A 15,037-nucleotide genomic window follows, 5' to 3' on the forward strand; every position below is an offset into this window, starting at 1 on the left:
ACTCCTCCTTGCTCCAGCTCTGCTTGCAGCCCGTAGCTTCTTGTGCTGTTCTTGTGTACCCCAGAGCTGCCTTTGTAGCTAACTCTCAATTCAGAGTGGGAAACTCCCTGCACTGCTGGCGCTTTCTTTGGGCTTAAGTGTGGTGCTGAGTGGGAAAGCAGTGTTTGGGAGTGCCGTATGCCTTGCTGAAGGTACTGGTGAATTGGCCAAACCTTCCCTTAGGAAGAAGCTAGTCTCTTGGAGCCTCTTCCAGGGAGAGACTGCTTACCCTATAGCTGCTCTGCCTGCTTGTGAGGCAAACCAAGAAACAAGTGTACTCTCCTGGTCTCTGAAACAGTTGGCGATGATACCATACCTGTCTATGAAATGGTTTCACTTTCTGCCTTCTTTTTCTCTCCTTTCTTTTACTAAGTCCTTCCCTTTTGCTCTTGCATTACATTTTTGTCTTTTCGTATTTTGTTCATGCCTTCTGATTGTAGGCACATAATACAGTAAAAATGCTCCATGGTAATTGATTCCTGCATTGGATACCTTCCCCCACAACACTTGCATGTATTTTCTCTGGGTTCTAGATGTATCAATACCTGATCATAGGAATGTCTTCAAAGTGAATTCGGTCTGACATCACTCATTATCACCACCGTGATCATCTGATGCTTGTATCCTGTGAAAGATTGGAGTATTGTTCAGCAAATGGTTCCTCCATTTGTCCTCCCACTTGGGTAGGAGTGCACTTATTCGCCCCCATTGACTCTGGGCTTGGCCACGTGACTTACTTGGCCAGAGGAGTAAGTGGATATGATGCAAGCAGAGGTGCCAAAACGTTTTTTACATAGTTGGGCTTGGACTCCTGCACACCTGGGACCTAGCATATCCCAACAGAACAAAGACAGGGGAGGGCACCTGAATCCAGCCTGTAGCCCTAGCCAACACCTGCTCTCTCACAGCTTAAAGAACACCCCAGTCAACCTACAGAACCATGAGAGAGAAAAATAAATGCTTGTCCCTGAAACCCATAGAGTTTGGGGTCATGTGAAATACTGTATTATTATAGCAATAGTTGAGTAATACCAATCTTCTCTTTCCAGTTATCTGTAATTGCATAACCAACCACTCCAAAGTGTAGTGGCTTAAAATAACTACCACTTTATTATGTTTATGGTTTCAGAAATTCAGACAGGCACAGCAGGGGCGCTCATCTCCACTCCACAGTGACTGGGTCCTCAGCCAGGGTGACTTGAATGACTAGAGCTGGCTGAGACACTCAACTGGGGCCATATGCCTGTGGCCTTAATTCTGGCTATCAGCCCAAGTCTTTGGTTCTCCACATTGCATCTACTGAGGCTGAAAAGTCCAAAATTGTTCTTTCACTCACATAGCTGGTGGCTGGGCTAGTTTGGCTAGAACATCTGGGGCTAGATGGGCATCTCTCTTTGTCCACGTGGCTAGCTTGGGCTTCCTTACAGCATGGTGGTCCATTGTAGTCAAACTTCTTACATAGTTTACTCAGGGTGAGTGTTCTAAGAGAGCAGAGGCTTCAATGCTTCTTCTGACCTAGCCTCAGAAGTCCCAGAATGTCACTTCTTTCACATTCTCTTGGTCAAGCAAGTCCCTAAGGCCAGCCCAAATGCAAGGGGAAGAGAACTTTCAATAGAAGGAGTAGCAAAGAGTTTGCAACCATCTTTAATCCATGATGACATCCCTGCGTACATTCTAGGCCAAAGCAGCACATATAAGTCACTACCTCCAGATGTGTCCTAGCTCTGGTTTCCCTTTGGAGGACCTACTAGTAAAGTTCCTTTGGCATCATTTAGTCATGTTCTTAAAACAATGCCTGCATCGTGCATCATGAAGAAGCATCAGTTTTGCTTATTAAAGCAACTGCTATGGGTTTCTTAATTACAAAAAGATGAGTCATGTTATTCTTATATTGCCAAGTGGCTGTTTATCACTCTCAATATATTTACATATCAGTGAGTAGTTTGTGCTGCACACAGCTGCTGGCTTCTGCTACTAAAGAGGTTGCCTCCGCTCTAACTTCATATCTGATGACATTTACATACTTCCCCACATTTCACTAGACTCACCAGTGGCATCGCTAGAATCACGTGGCAGGAGTTATTTTCTGCCATGAATGGACTGAAAGAAGAAAATTGTATACTTTATCCCAGGGAAATTTAGATTTTATAGTAGTTCTCTTCACCCCTCCTAAGAGACACCAGATGATTTAACTGACAATTACATTTAAAAGATTAAACTTCAGTTCGGTTCTTGCCATGTCAGCAAAACAGAATATTGTAGAAAGTACAATGTGATTTAAAAAAAAAAAAGCACATTTGCCTTTCAAATAGATCAGATTACTTAGCAAACAAAGCAAGCAAGGTGAAAATCCAAAATAATACGTCCTTTTTCTTTCCCTGGTGAACAACTTAGTAGTGGTATCAAAGTACTGGCGGCTTTGTGATTTGTAATGCTTCCTCTAGGTGCCTCTCAGTGTCATCTCCACCCACCAAAAAAAGAAAAAAGGTCCATAAAGATGTCCCTAGAACCAAAAGTTCCGTCAGTCCCAGACTCAGATAAACCATTTGAGTTAATACTAAAAGAAAATTTGGTCAGAGTGGATGTAAAAGACAGAATGAAACAGAAAAATAAGATGTCTGTTTCTGTGGTTTTGGAGACCAGCTAAACAGCCAGTTTCTTAGAGAGGACTGGTAAAAGAGGAGCATTGAAAAAGAAGAGTTAAAAGATGGGAATGTGAGTTAGTTTGGTGCCTATGTTTTGTGGGCAGAGCTCTAAGAATAGAGATTTAATTCAACAACACAACTAAAGGCTTTCTGAGTTGTTTACTAAGAGCAAATCACCCTGCAACTATCGCAGAGTGAATACAAAACAAAACAAAACAACCAAACAAACCAGTTGCTGTCGAGTGGATTCTGACTCGTGGTGACCCCATGTGTGTCAGAGTGAAACTGTGCTCCACAGGGTTTTCAAGGGCTGATTTTTGGGAAGTAGATCACCAGGCTTTCCTTCTGAGGCACCTCTAGGTAGACTCAAACCTCTAACCTTTCAGTTAGCAGCTAAGCGCGTTAACTCGTTTGTACCACCCGGGTCTTCCGAATACAAAAGCAGGGAGTAAGAATTACTTGGGGAGCTGTGTAAAAGGCATATTCCTGAGCCTAGAGCTTTGCCGAGGAATTTGCATTTCAACAAGCCAATCCCCACTTTCCAGATTGTTCAGTCAAGAAGTATTTACAAGGATATTGAATTTCGTTTGGAATTAAAGAGAAATCCATGAGAAGGTTTAGGGCCAGGCTTTCAAAACCTATCAACCAAATTCCTCCCACAATGTGCAATGCTAAGAGGTGAAAAGTGAGTGATATTAGGGGGGGATGATTGAATAAAATAGAGAAGAAATTAATATCAATTAGAATGAGTTATAGGTCTGACAGGAGTCCCTGGGTGGTATACACAATTAGGTCCTGTCCTACTAACCAAAAAGTTGGAAGTTTGAATCCACTCAGAAGCACCTCAGAAGAAAGGCTGATAGAGACTAGAGGAACCACTGAGACTATCACCCTAAAATGCCCTTTGAACTTGAACTTGGAACTGAAGCCACTCCCGAAGTCACCTTTCATCGAGATAATAGATTGGCATATAAGATAAACAATATCACCCATGGGTTCTATGCTCCGTCAAATAATCAACTGTATGAGACCAAATGGTGAACATTTACCCTAAAGCAAAGATGAGAAGCTATGGAGGGTCAGGGAAGCTAGAAGAATGGAAACAGAACAAACAACGGAAATAATGAGAATACTGACACATTGTGAAAAATGTAACCAATGTCACCGAACAATTTGTGTAAAAATTGTTAAATGGGAAACCTAATTTGCTGTGTAAACTTTTACTTAAAACACACAAAAAAATTATTAAAAAATAAAAAAATAACTGTTTTATAAAACAAAATAGACCACACAAAGTCTCCACATTTGATTTTGTTGCACAACAGATTTGAGAAGCCTTAGCAGAAAGGTTAAAACCCAAACCAAGCCCAGTGCCGTAAAGTCGATTCCGACTCATAGTGACCCTATAGGACAGAGTAGAACTGCCCCATAGAGTTTCCAAGGAGCGCCTGGAAGATTCGAACTGCCAACACTTTGGTTAGCAGCCGTAGCACTTAACCACTACACCACCAGGGTTTCCTAGCAGAAAGGTTATGTGTCACAGAAGCTTGGAGCAGTGAGAGGTTCCTGTGGGCTAGAACCGTGGTCCCCTCATTTTCCACTAGGACACACATGACAAATGATGCTTACACACAGTGTCCACGGCCACAGGAGAACCCAGGTTTAGACGTAGTTCTTGTTTACTGACCTGTGGTAGGACCGATTTTCCTCCCACTTAAGAAAGAATGTTGGCCAGCAAGTAAGTGATGTTATCGTAAGGATAACTTCGAATTCACTCAAGGTTGCTTTAAAAAGAATCATGTTCTAACTTCTGTACTTTTATGTGGGAGGGTTTGAAAGTTAATAAATAACTCTGATTTTGCAAAGAACATGCAGATTCTTTATTAGTGGCAACAGATATACCCTTTGTCACGGGCAGTCACGGGACAGGGTTATTGTGGGGGAGAGAAAATGGCTTTAACTTCCTAGCGAATAATGGAAGCCTTTGCCAGTTTCAACAGTCTCATATGGATAACTCAGAGTCTTTGGGCAAATACACAGTGTTTTAGACTTCCTTTGGGTTTTCTCTATCAATAAGCGACGCTACAATGCTGTGATTATGGAAAATCATAAGGATGGTTACAGTAAAAAAGTATAATACATTGAGCAAGAGTGGCACTCTACTTCACAGGCAAAGTGCATGAGCATTGTGGTGGATTACAGAACAGCCCATTCTTCACCTCTCCCTGTATCTTCACTCCATAAAGTGGGAATATCAAAATCCCGCTATTCTGTCCTCAACTATGAGGATATAATAAATGCCCATTTTTTACTTCTGCGTTCAGTTCTGACACCAGCTGGCCATGCGGCACTTCTTTCTCTGTCTAGCTACCCAGAGCTAGCTCAGAGCTCCCAAGTTTTAAAAGGACACCGTCCTTCAGGCAGCCAGATGTGCCTTCAGGCAGGCAGCTGGCTATGAATTTGGGGTTTCCCTCTACACCTGTAGGATGCCAGCTGCAAGCTTAGGGGCCTCCCCTGGGTTCCCTAGCTTCTGACCTGCTGGCTTCTGCTATTCCTTTTGGTTTTATAATTCACTGGAATGAGTCACAGAACTCAGGGAAAGTGCTGTACTTACTGTTACAGCTTTATTATAACAAAAAGGATACAAATGAAAAGATGCATAAGACAAGGTCTGGGAGGGTTCCCATGCAAAGTTTCCATGTCCCTAAGGGCACGCCATCTGCCCATGTCATGGTTGTCTTTCACCAACCAGGAAGCCCATGGAGCTTCCATGTCCAGGCCTTTTATTGGCTTCATTGTGTAGGCATGATTGGGGCCTCATTCCACAGACACGATTGATTGAATCATGCTCTCCTCTCTCCCTGAGATCAGCTGACATCAGGCTATCTGATGGTCTTTGTGGCCTGGCCAGCCCCCTATACATTTACACAAATCCTCAGATGTCGTTTAGATGATGAAGGTACCTCAATTTTTTTATGGAAATAATGTGTACCTTCTATGTTTGTTTGCCAGCGGAACCCTCCCCCTTCCCCCAGTATATTTTACAGCAACATGTAAAAATAAAATTGTCACAGTGGTGCTTATGAAAATACCTCCGTCGGAGTGGGGGGAGAGGATGGTGTGATTGACAAACAAACATAGAAAGCTGAAGTTATTTGCGTAAAAATACAGCAGTCAGGATATTCCAAGGGTTTAGTTATCTCTCAGGAACCAAAGGCAAAGACCAAATTGCATAAAGTTCAATTCTTTATCCCACACTAACTCTTTGTCATATTACTTCTCTGGGCCCTCCAACTCTAAATCCAGGCTCAGCCACATGATTTGCTTTGGCCAAAGAGGTATAGATGACTTGAGGTCAGAAGAGCTTTGAAACAGGCTTATGCACTAAGCTTTTCTTTTGTCACTGTGCCTTGCCATGAGCAGCTTCCTTCAGTTAATAATCTCTGATTTTCCTCAGCATTCCCTTTTTCTTTTTTTTTTCAGCTTTCTAACGCTTTTGTAATCAATTAATTTTTCTCTTCTGTTGGAAATTTCTAGCATGATTTCTTTTTAACTACCTGGACCTTGGTGGATAAAATCTCTTAAAAATATACCACATTTCTCTGTAAAAAGTGGGCTTGTAGCAATGTTGCCAAGACTTATAGAGGACAATCTCACTGATCCCTATAGCACCTAGAGTCTGGTCTCGCATATTATTTCTACTAAAGGGAAGAGGAGCTCCTTCAAGAGTGGCTGAATCCGTGTTTAGGAGAGGGAAAGTAGAAATGGGTTAACCAAAAAAACCAAACCGAGTCCCGTCGAGTTGATTCCGACTCATAGCGACCCTATAGGACAGAGTAGAACTGCCCCATAGAGTTTCCAAGGAGTACCTGGGGGATTTGAACTGCCGACCCTTTGGTTAGCAACCACAGCACTCAACCACTACACTACCAGGGTTTCCAGAAATGGGTTACAAAGTCTTACTGTTGTGAAAAAGCAAAAACGCTTGAAAAAATCTCTGGACTCCAATTGACCAAATTGTGACAATTTGAGCATTAAAAAGAAAAGAAGACCGAAAAAGAAAGAAAAGAAAAAAAGACATTTCTGGGCAAAAATATGAGTACATAATGATACTCAAAAGGGGCAGCTAAAACACAGTATGTTAAAGGAAAGGCATTTATGAGTTTTCAGTAACATTTACAGAAAAACGCTCTGTGTATAAACCCAAAGTACGTCCACACCACAGTCAGATTTGCTTAGCATTTAAGCACATCAGTAAAAATCAGGCAATAACAATTCATTAGCCCAACAAATACTTGCCTAGGCTCTACTGCCTGGAATGTTCTATGGTAAGAGGAAAAAAAAAAAATTACAGTCTCACACCAGCAATTAAATATTCCCACCTTGAAGTAGCTTGTAACTTCCACTCCCATTTCATTGGCCAAATTAAGTCACATGGTTAAAATTAACCTCAAGGGCATTTAAAAAAATCGTTGCTGTAAAATCTATTCTGACTCTACAACTGGCAAAATAATTTTATTATGAAAACATTCTGCATCCCACTTTGAAATGTGGCAGCGTCTGGGGTCTTAAATGCTAACAAGCGGCCATCTAAGATGCATCAATTGGTCTCAACCTACCTGGATCAAAGGAGAATGAAGAACACCAAGGTCACACGACAACTATGAGCCCAAGAGACAGAAAGGGCCACATGAACCAGAGACTTACATCATCCTGAGACCAGAAGAACTAGATGGTGCCCGGCCACAAGTGATGACTGCCCTGACAGGGAGTACAACAGAGAACCCCTGAGGGAGCAGGAGATCAGTGGGATGCAGACCCCAAATTCTTATAAAAAGACCAGACTCAACGGTCTGACTGAGACTAGAGGAATCCCGGCGGTCATGGTCCCCAAACCTTCTGTTGGCCCAGGACAGGAACCATTCCCGAAGACAACTCATCAGACATGGAAGGGAATGGACAATGGGTAGGAGAGAGATGCTGATGAAGAGTGAGGTACTTGTATCAGGTGGACAGTTGAGACTGTGTTGGCATCTCCTGTCTGGAGGGGAGAGAGGAGGGTAGAGAGGGTTAGAAACTGGCAAAATTGTCACGAAAGGAGAGTCTGGAAGGGCTGACTCATTAGGGGGAGAGCAAGTGGGAGTATGGAGTAAGGTGTATATAAGCTTATACGTGACAGACTGACTTGATTTGTAAGTGTTCACTTAAAGCTCAATAAAAATTATTATTAAAAAAAAAAAACGATTCTGACTCTATAAGACAGAGCAGCATTACCTCATAGAGCTTCCAAGGCTGTAGTCTTTGTGTAAGCACTGCCACATGTCTCTCCAGCAGCGTGGCTGGTGGGTTCTAACTGCCAACCTTTCAGTTCGTAGCCAAGCACTTAACCACTGTGCCACCAGGGCTCCTCCTCAAGAGCATGAAGGAGTGCAGTCCTCCGATGTGCCTGGAAAGAGAAGAACCAGAAATGTGGGTGGGCAACACTAATGCCTACTAAAAAAAAAAAAGGTCAGTTGCCTTGGAGCTGATTCCGATTCACTGTGACTCCATGTGTGTAGAGTAGAACTGCACTCCACAGGATTTTCCTGCCTGTCACCTTTCAGAAGCAAACTGCCAGGCCTTTCTTCTGAGGCACCTGTGGGTGGGTTTCAACCACTAAACTCTTGGTTAGTAGTTGAGCACTTAACTGATTGCACCATCCCCAAAACCTGTTGCCGTCAAGTTGATTCTGACTTACAGTGACCCTCTAGGACAGAGTAGAACTCCACAGGGTTTCCAAGGCTGTAATCTTTGTGGAAGCAGACTGCCACATCCTTCTGCCATGGAGCGGTTGGGGAGTTTGAACTACTGACCTTTTGGTTGGCAGCAGAGTACTTAACTGCTGTGCCACCAGGTTGTGTCATCTGTATAATACAGGTTGTTAATGAGTCTTCCTCCAATCCTGATGCCATGCTCTTCTTCATATAGTCCATCTTCTCAGATTATTTGCTCAGCATACAGATCGAATAGGTACGGCGAGAGGATACAACCATGACGCACACCTGTCCTGATATTCAATCACAAAGTATCCCCTTGCTCTGTTTGACTGCCTCTTGGTCTAAGTGTTCTGAAGTTCCCGTTCTTCACAATGTTATCCATAATTTGTCATGATCCACACAGTCGAATGCCTTTGCATAGTCAATAAAACACAGGTAAGCATCTTTCTGGTATTCTCTGCTCTCAGCCAGGATCCATCTGACATCAACAATGATATCCCCTATTCCCAGTTCTCTTCTGAATCTGGCTTGAATTTCTGGCAGTTCTCTGTTGATATCCTGCTGTAACTGTCTTTGAATTATCTTCAGCAAAATTTTACTTGTATGTGATATTAATGATATTGTTCAATATTTTCACTGGCCAAGTTTTTCAGAAGTAGACTGCCAGGTCCTTCTTCCTAGTCGGTCTTAGTCTAGAAGCTCCACTGAAAGCCGTCCACCATGGGTGACCCTGCTGGCGTTTGGAATACTGGTGGCATAGCTTCCAGCATCACAGCAACACACAAGCCACCACAGCACCGCGAACTGACAGACGAGTAATGGCGTGCCTGCTAAAGCAGGAGGTGTGCGACAGCAACACACAAGCCACCACAGCACCGCGAACTGACAGACGAGTAATGGCGTGCCTGCTAAAGCAGGAGGTGTGCGACAGCAACACACAAGCCACCACAGCACCGCGAACTGACAGACGAGTAATGGTGTGCCCGCTAAAGCAGGAGGTGTGCAGTAGGGGGTCAGGGACACATACCAGTTGCTATAGAGTTGATTCTGACTCATGGCAACCCTGTGTGTGTCAGATTAGAACTGTGCTCTAGATAGTTTTCAAAGACTGATTTTTCACAAGTAGGTCACCAGGCCTTTCTTCTGAGTTTCCTCTGGGTGGACTTGAACCTCTAACCTTTTGGATAGAAGCTAGCAAGTTAACTGTTTACACCACCCAGGGTCTCCCAGGGGCACATGATGGTTTTTAAAGCCCTGGGACTGGATGAGATGACTGGGGAGTGAGTCATAGAGGGGACAACCCAAGGGCTGAGTCCTGGGGACCTCAAATATCCAGCCTATAAACTCAGTCAATATAACGAGCCTAAGATGGCGAACCTGTTCTCCTTGGTTACGTTAGTCATTTGTAACTACGGAATGAAAAAATAAATCAATAGTATTGATACTTCAGTGTAAATGGTGCTTATGTAAGCATGGTGACAAGTCTTCAAACTTTCAGGCTGCTTTGTGTTTGTTCCTTTGGTGCTTGGAGTGATTAAAATAATCTGATTTATTAAATTTGCGAGTTGGTTTTATTAGACTGATGAGTCACTTTGGCGATTGGGAAGATTTTACTTGTTAGATTTGTAAGTCTGTTTGGTATTTGAAGTGCTTGGGAGAATTAGATATATTTGTGATTGTGATCTGAAATCGCTAAGGAAAATAAATTTATCAAGTCTGTAAATGTGCTCAATGTTTAGGGAGAGATGAATCTGTCAAATGTTTAAGCTTATTGAGAATAAAACAAACAGCACGTGAAAGTAAGGATTTGTAATTTTAGCAGAAAAAATTATTAGGCTTTTAAGTAAAATAATCTCTGTATGTTGCACTTAAAGGCTTGAGAAAAAACTGGTTTTACAGATTCGCAAGCTGATTCAGTTCAACATTAATGAAAACACAAGTCACACCATGTGTTCTTTTCCATATGCAATAGCGACCACGGATGCTAAAAACCCAACCAACCCTTCCTCTCCTTCTAGTCCTCCTCAAGATGGTGGGGCGGGGGTGCCTGACGTTGACACAGGGACCCGTCAGGCACTTGCTGGTCCCAAGGCTAGTGTTGAGCCCCCCGACCCCAACCCCCAGTTGTCCACAGCTGCCTCCATTCTGATAGGTGTATGTCTTTTCTGATTGGCTCAGATCAAATTGATTATTAAACATTTTGAATATCACCTAAGCTAGTAGGTGTTATTGATCCCATCCGGCTTTTTGGATCACGGTAGTGTTCCGTGCCCTTTTCTTTGGTCTGAAAGTCATTGCACATTGAAGTTCTTTATCTTGACCTGAGGTCTGTTTTAGGCAACCACCTCAACCGTGCTCTGAGTCTGCTCATGGACAAGTGAGAATTTCTGGATTCTCTGCAATTCTGGAGATCCTTGTGGTGAAAAACAAACAAACTAAACCAGTTGCTGTAGACTTGATTCAGACTCCTGGCAATCCTATGTGTTGCAGAGTAAAACTGAGTTCCATAGGTCTTTTAATGGCTCTGATCTTTCAGAAGCAGATTACCCGGCTTTTCTTCCATGGTGCCATTGGGTGGATTCAAACCACTAACCTTTTAGTTTGTAGTTGTCTTGTTATATAGTGCTGTTATAACAGAAATGCCACAAATGTGTGGCTTTAACAAACAAATTTATTTTCTCACAGTTTACCTGTTACTGTCGTCGATTCTGACTCATATTGACCCTATAGGACAGAGTAGAACTGCCCCATAGGGTTTCCAAGGAATGGCTGGTGGATTTGAACTGCCAACCTTTTGGTTAGCAGCCAAGTTCTAAACCACTGCACCATGAGGGCCCCTTCTAGGAGTCTAGAAGCCTGAATTCAAGGTGCTGGTTCAAGGGGAAGGCGTTTTCTCTCTGTCGGCTCTGGAGGACAGTCCTTGTCTCTTCTGAGCTTCTACTACTAGGTGATCTTCGTGTGGCTTGGCATCTGTCTTCCTAAATCTCAACTTGCTAGCTTGCATTTCATCTCTTTTATATCTCCAAAGAGATTGGCTCAAGATACCGCCTACACTAATCCTGTCCCATTAACATAACGAAGACCATCCATTCCCAAATGGGATTATAGCCGTAGGCATAGAGGTTAGGATTTACAACACATATTTTGGGGGACACAATTCAATCATAACAGTAGTCAAGTGCTTAACTGTGCCATCCAGGGACTCCTACCTTGTGATAAGTCCTTGTTTTACTCCTGCTTCTATTCCCATAGCCTTGCAAGTTGCTGGTAACATTGTAGACACTACAGTACATGTAGTGGTGTGTTGAATGGTGTAGCAGTGTGTAGAACTTGTGTGTTGCACAAGGTTAACAATACGGTGTAGAGGTTTGTTGAGCAATATAGCAGCATGGAATAGTGGTTTGCCGACTGGTATAAAAGTCTAGTATAGCAGTTGGTTGAACATTGTAGAAATATGGAGTTTGTCAAACAGTACAGTGATATGGTGTAGAGATTTGTTGTGCAATGCAGCAGTCTGCATGGGGAGTCAGACTGTGTTTATATCTTTCTCTGTTGCTTTTTGGCTCTGTGATCGTGGGCAAGTTCCTTAACCTTTCTGTGCCTTATTTTTATCCTCTATAAAATGGAACTAATATTAGTATACCTCATAAAAAAAAAAAAAATACCTCATAGGGTTGTTGAAATTCAAATGAGCAATGGGCATAAAATAATTAGCATAGTTACTGAGACATTGTAAAGTGTTTAATAAATGTTACCTAAAATAATCATTATATAATAATGATTTTATTATTATTTTATGTGATCTAGTTACTTGCACTAGTTAATGTCAGAATAAAGGAAAAAAATAAAATTAAAAAAACCCACACTTCAAATCCTACATTCTGTCCAAGGAAAAAGAATTCAAATTTTTGTTCACGATATGCCTGAAAAATGCAAATAATCCAAGCAAAACCTTCCAGTGTAATGGCCCGGGGTGCGGGGTGGGGGGTGGGGGGAGAATTAGACATTTTGTGGTGAATCTGTCTGATCCAATTCCTCATGTTATTTTTTCCTCCCTGGTCTCCTGGGCCAGTTTCCCTGGCCTCTTGCTGCAGCTGGGAGTGCTGGATGATGAGTTACCACCCACGCGAAGGCCCTTGCGGAGGAGCAGGTTGAAACATCCAAACTCCTCCACAAAAGGTCATTGCCAGTCTACAGGAAGAGGACTGGGCATTTGGCCCTGCTTGGCAGCTGACCTTGGCCCTTGGCGAGCCTCCCCCACGGGTCTGGCATGTTACTGGAGTGGGCAAGTCATCCTGCTGGGGCCTCCTCCCATACCCAGAGTCAGTGAGGTCACACGTTTCTGTTTTGAATCATCTCCACGTTTAGGCTGTACGAGCCCAAGCAAACTGTGGACTCTGACTCTTATGAACTGGAACCAGATTCCCTCTTGAGATAAAAGGCAGAGAGTTCTCATTTAGCAGTGTTTGAGGAATGGTTAAATCTGCACAGGAGATAGAGTTAATATCAACAATGAGAAGTCATGCTGATAATACAGACCCTCGATATGATGTGAAGAGAATAGTGAGTTACCTCTGTGGATTTTCTCTCCAAATCCATAACTCTAGTCTAACTGCAAGAAAAAGTCACACTTCCAAATGAAAGCTATAATGAGATACCATCTCACCCTGACATTACTACCACTAATAAAACAAACCCACACGCACACAAACAGAAAATAACAAATGTTGAAGATTTGAACTCTGATGCACTGCTGGTGGGAACGTAAAATGGTACAACCACTTTGGAAAATGATATGGTGCCTCCTTATAAAAGCTAGAAATTGAAACACCATACAATCCAGCAATCCCACTCCTAGGTATATATCCTAGAGAAAAAAAAGCCACTAACAGACATATGCACACCCATGTTCATTGCAGCATTATTCACAATAGCATAAAAGATGGGAACAACTTGCGTGCCTATCAGTGGATGAATGGATAATAAAATTATGGTACATGCACACAGTGAAATACTACACAATGATAAAGAACAATGATGAATCTGTGAAGCATCTCACAATATGGATGAATCTGGAGGGCATTATGCCAAGTGAAATAAGTCAATCACAAAAGGACAATTATTATATGAGACCACTATTATAAAAATTCAAGAAAAGGTTTCCACACAGAAAAAAAAAAAAAAACCTTGATGGTTACGAGGGAGGGGAGGGGTGGAGAGGGGACATCACCAACTAGATAGTAGACAACTGTTAACTTTAATGAAGGGAAAGGCAACACACAATATCGGGGAAATCAGTACCACTTGACCAAGACAAAGTCATAGAAGTTTCCTAGACATATCCAAACACCTTGAGGGACCCAGTTACTGGGGCTGAGGGCTGGGGACAGGGATGAATTACTCAATAAGCAAGGTATACATGGGCTTACTTGTGTTTACTTACTAATCTGTAGTGCACAATTTCACCTGTTTTCTACTGTGTCTTTGAAATCGTGCGCTACAGATTAGTAAGTAAACACAAGTAAACCCGTGCATACCTTGCTTACTCTAAGCTTGTGGGTACCTTGGTTACTGGTTAATCTGCCCCTGGCTGGGGATCATGGTCTTGGGGGACATCTAGGTCAATTGGCATAACATAGTTCACAAAGAAAACGCTTTACATTCTACTTTGGTGAGTAGCATCTGGGCTCTTAAAAGCTTGCAAGTGGCCATCTGATACATATTATCGGTCCTATCATGTTTGAGCAAAGGAGAATGAAGAAAACCAAAGACTCAAGGAAAGTATTGGCCCTAAGGACCAATGAATCCCATGAACCATAATCTCCACCAGCCTGAGCCCAGAACTAGATGGTGCCCAGGTACCACCACCGAGTGTTTTGACGGGGATCACAAAAGAGGATCCCAGACAGGGTGGAAGAAAAATGTAGAACAAAATTCAAATTCACAAAAAAGACCAGATTTATTGGTCTGGCAGAGACTGGAGGAACCCCCAAGACTATGGCCCCCAGACACCCTGCTAACTCAGAACTGAAGCCACTCCCAAAGTCCACCTTTCAGCTTTTTTATAAAACAAATAGTAACACAGTGAGGGACATGCTTCTTAGTTCAAATAAGTGTTTGAGACCAAATGGGCAACACCTGCCCAAAAGCAAAGATGAGAAGGCAGGAAAGGACATTTACTATTTAGAACCCTAAGACCCTTCTTTTCATTTCAAGCTTTCTTGTTTTAGCCGTAGATCTAAGAACAAATTAATGTTGTATAATTGTTCAATATCCAATAAAAATTGCTTAATATCACAAGCACATGCTGAAATTATATGACACTGGTAATCAATTAAGAGATGAGTACAGGGTGTACATTAGGCTTGCATTTGGCTGCGTGTAATCTGATGAAATGGCATCACTAAAAAGGGGTTTTATTTTTCTCACATAACAAGAAATTTGGAGGTCAGCAGTCCAGAGCTGGTGCAGCAACTCTATCCTGTCATCGAGGACCCCAGCTTCATCTGGCTCCCTACATCACCATCCTTAGCGTGTGATCTTTGTCTTCATGGTCGCATGTCTTGTAGGGTTGCTATGAGTCAGGATCAACTCGAC

This window comes from Elephas maximus, chromosome 17, assembly GCF_024166365.1.
Source record: "Elephas maximus indicus isolate mEleMax1 chromosome 17, mEleMax1 primary haplotype, whole genome shotgun sequence".
Taxonomy (NCBI): domain Eukaryota; kingdom Metazoa; phylum Chordata; class Mammalia; order Proboscidea; family Elephantidae; genus Elephas; species Elephas maximus.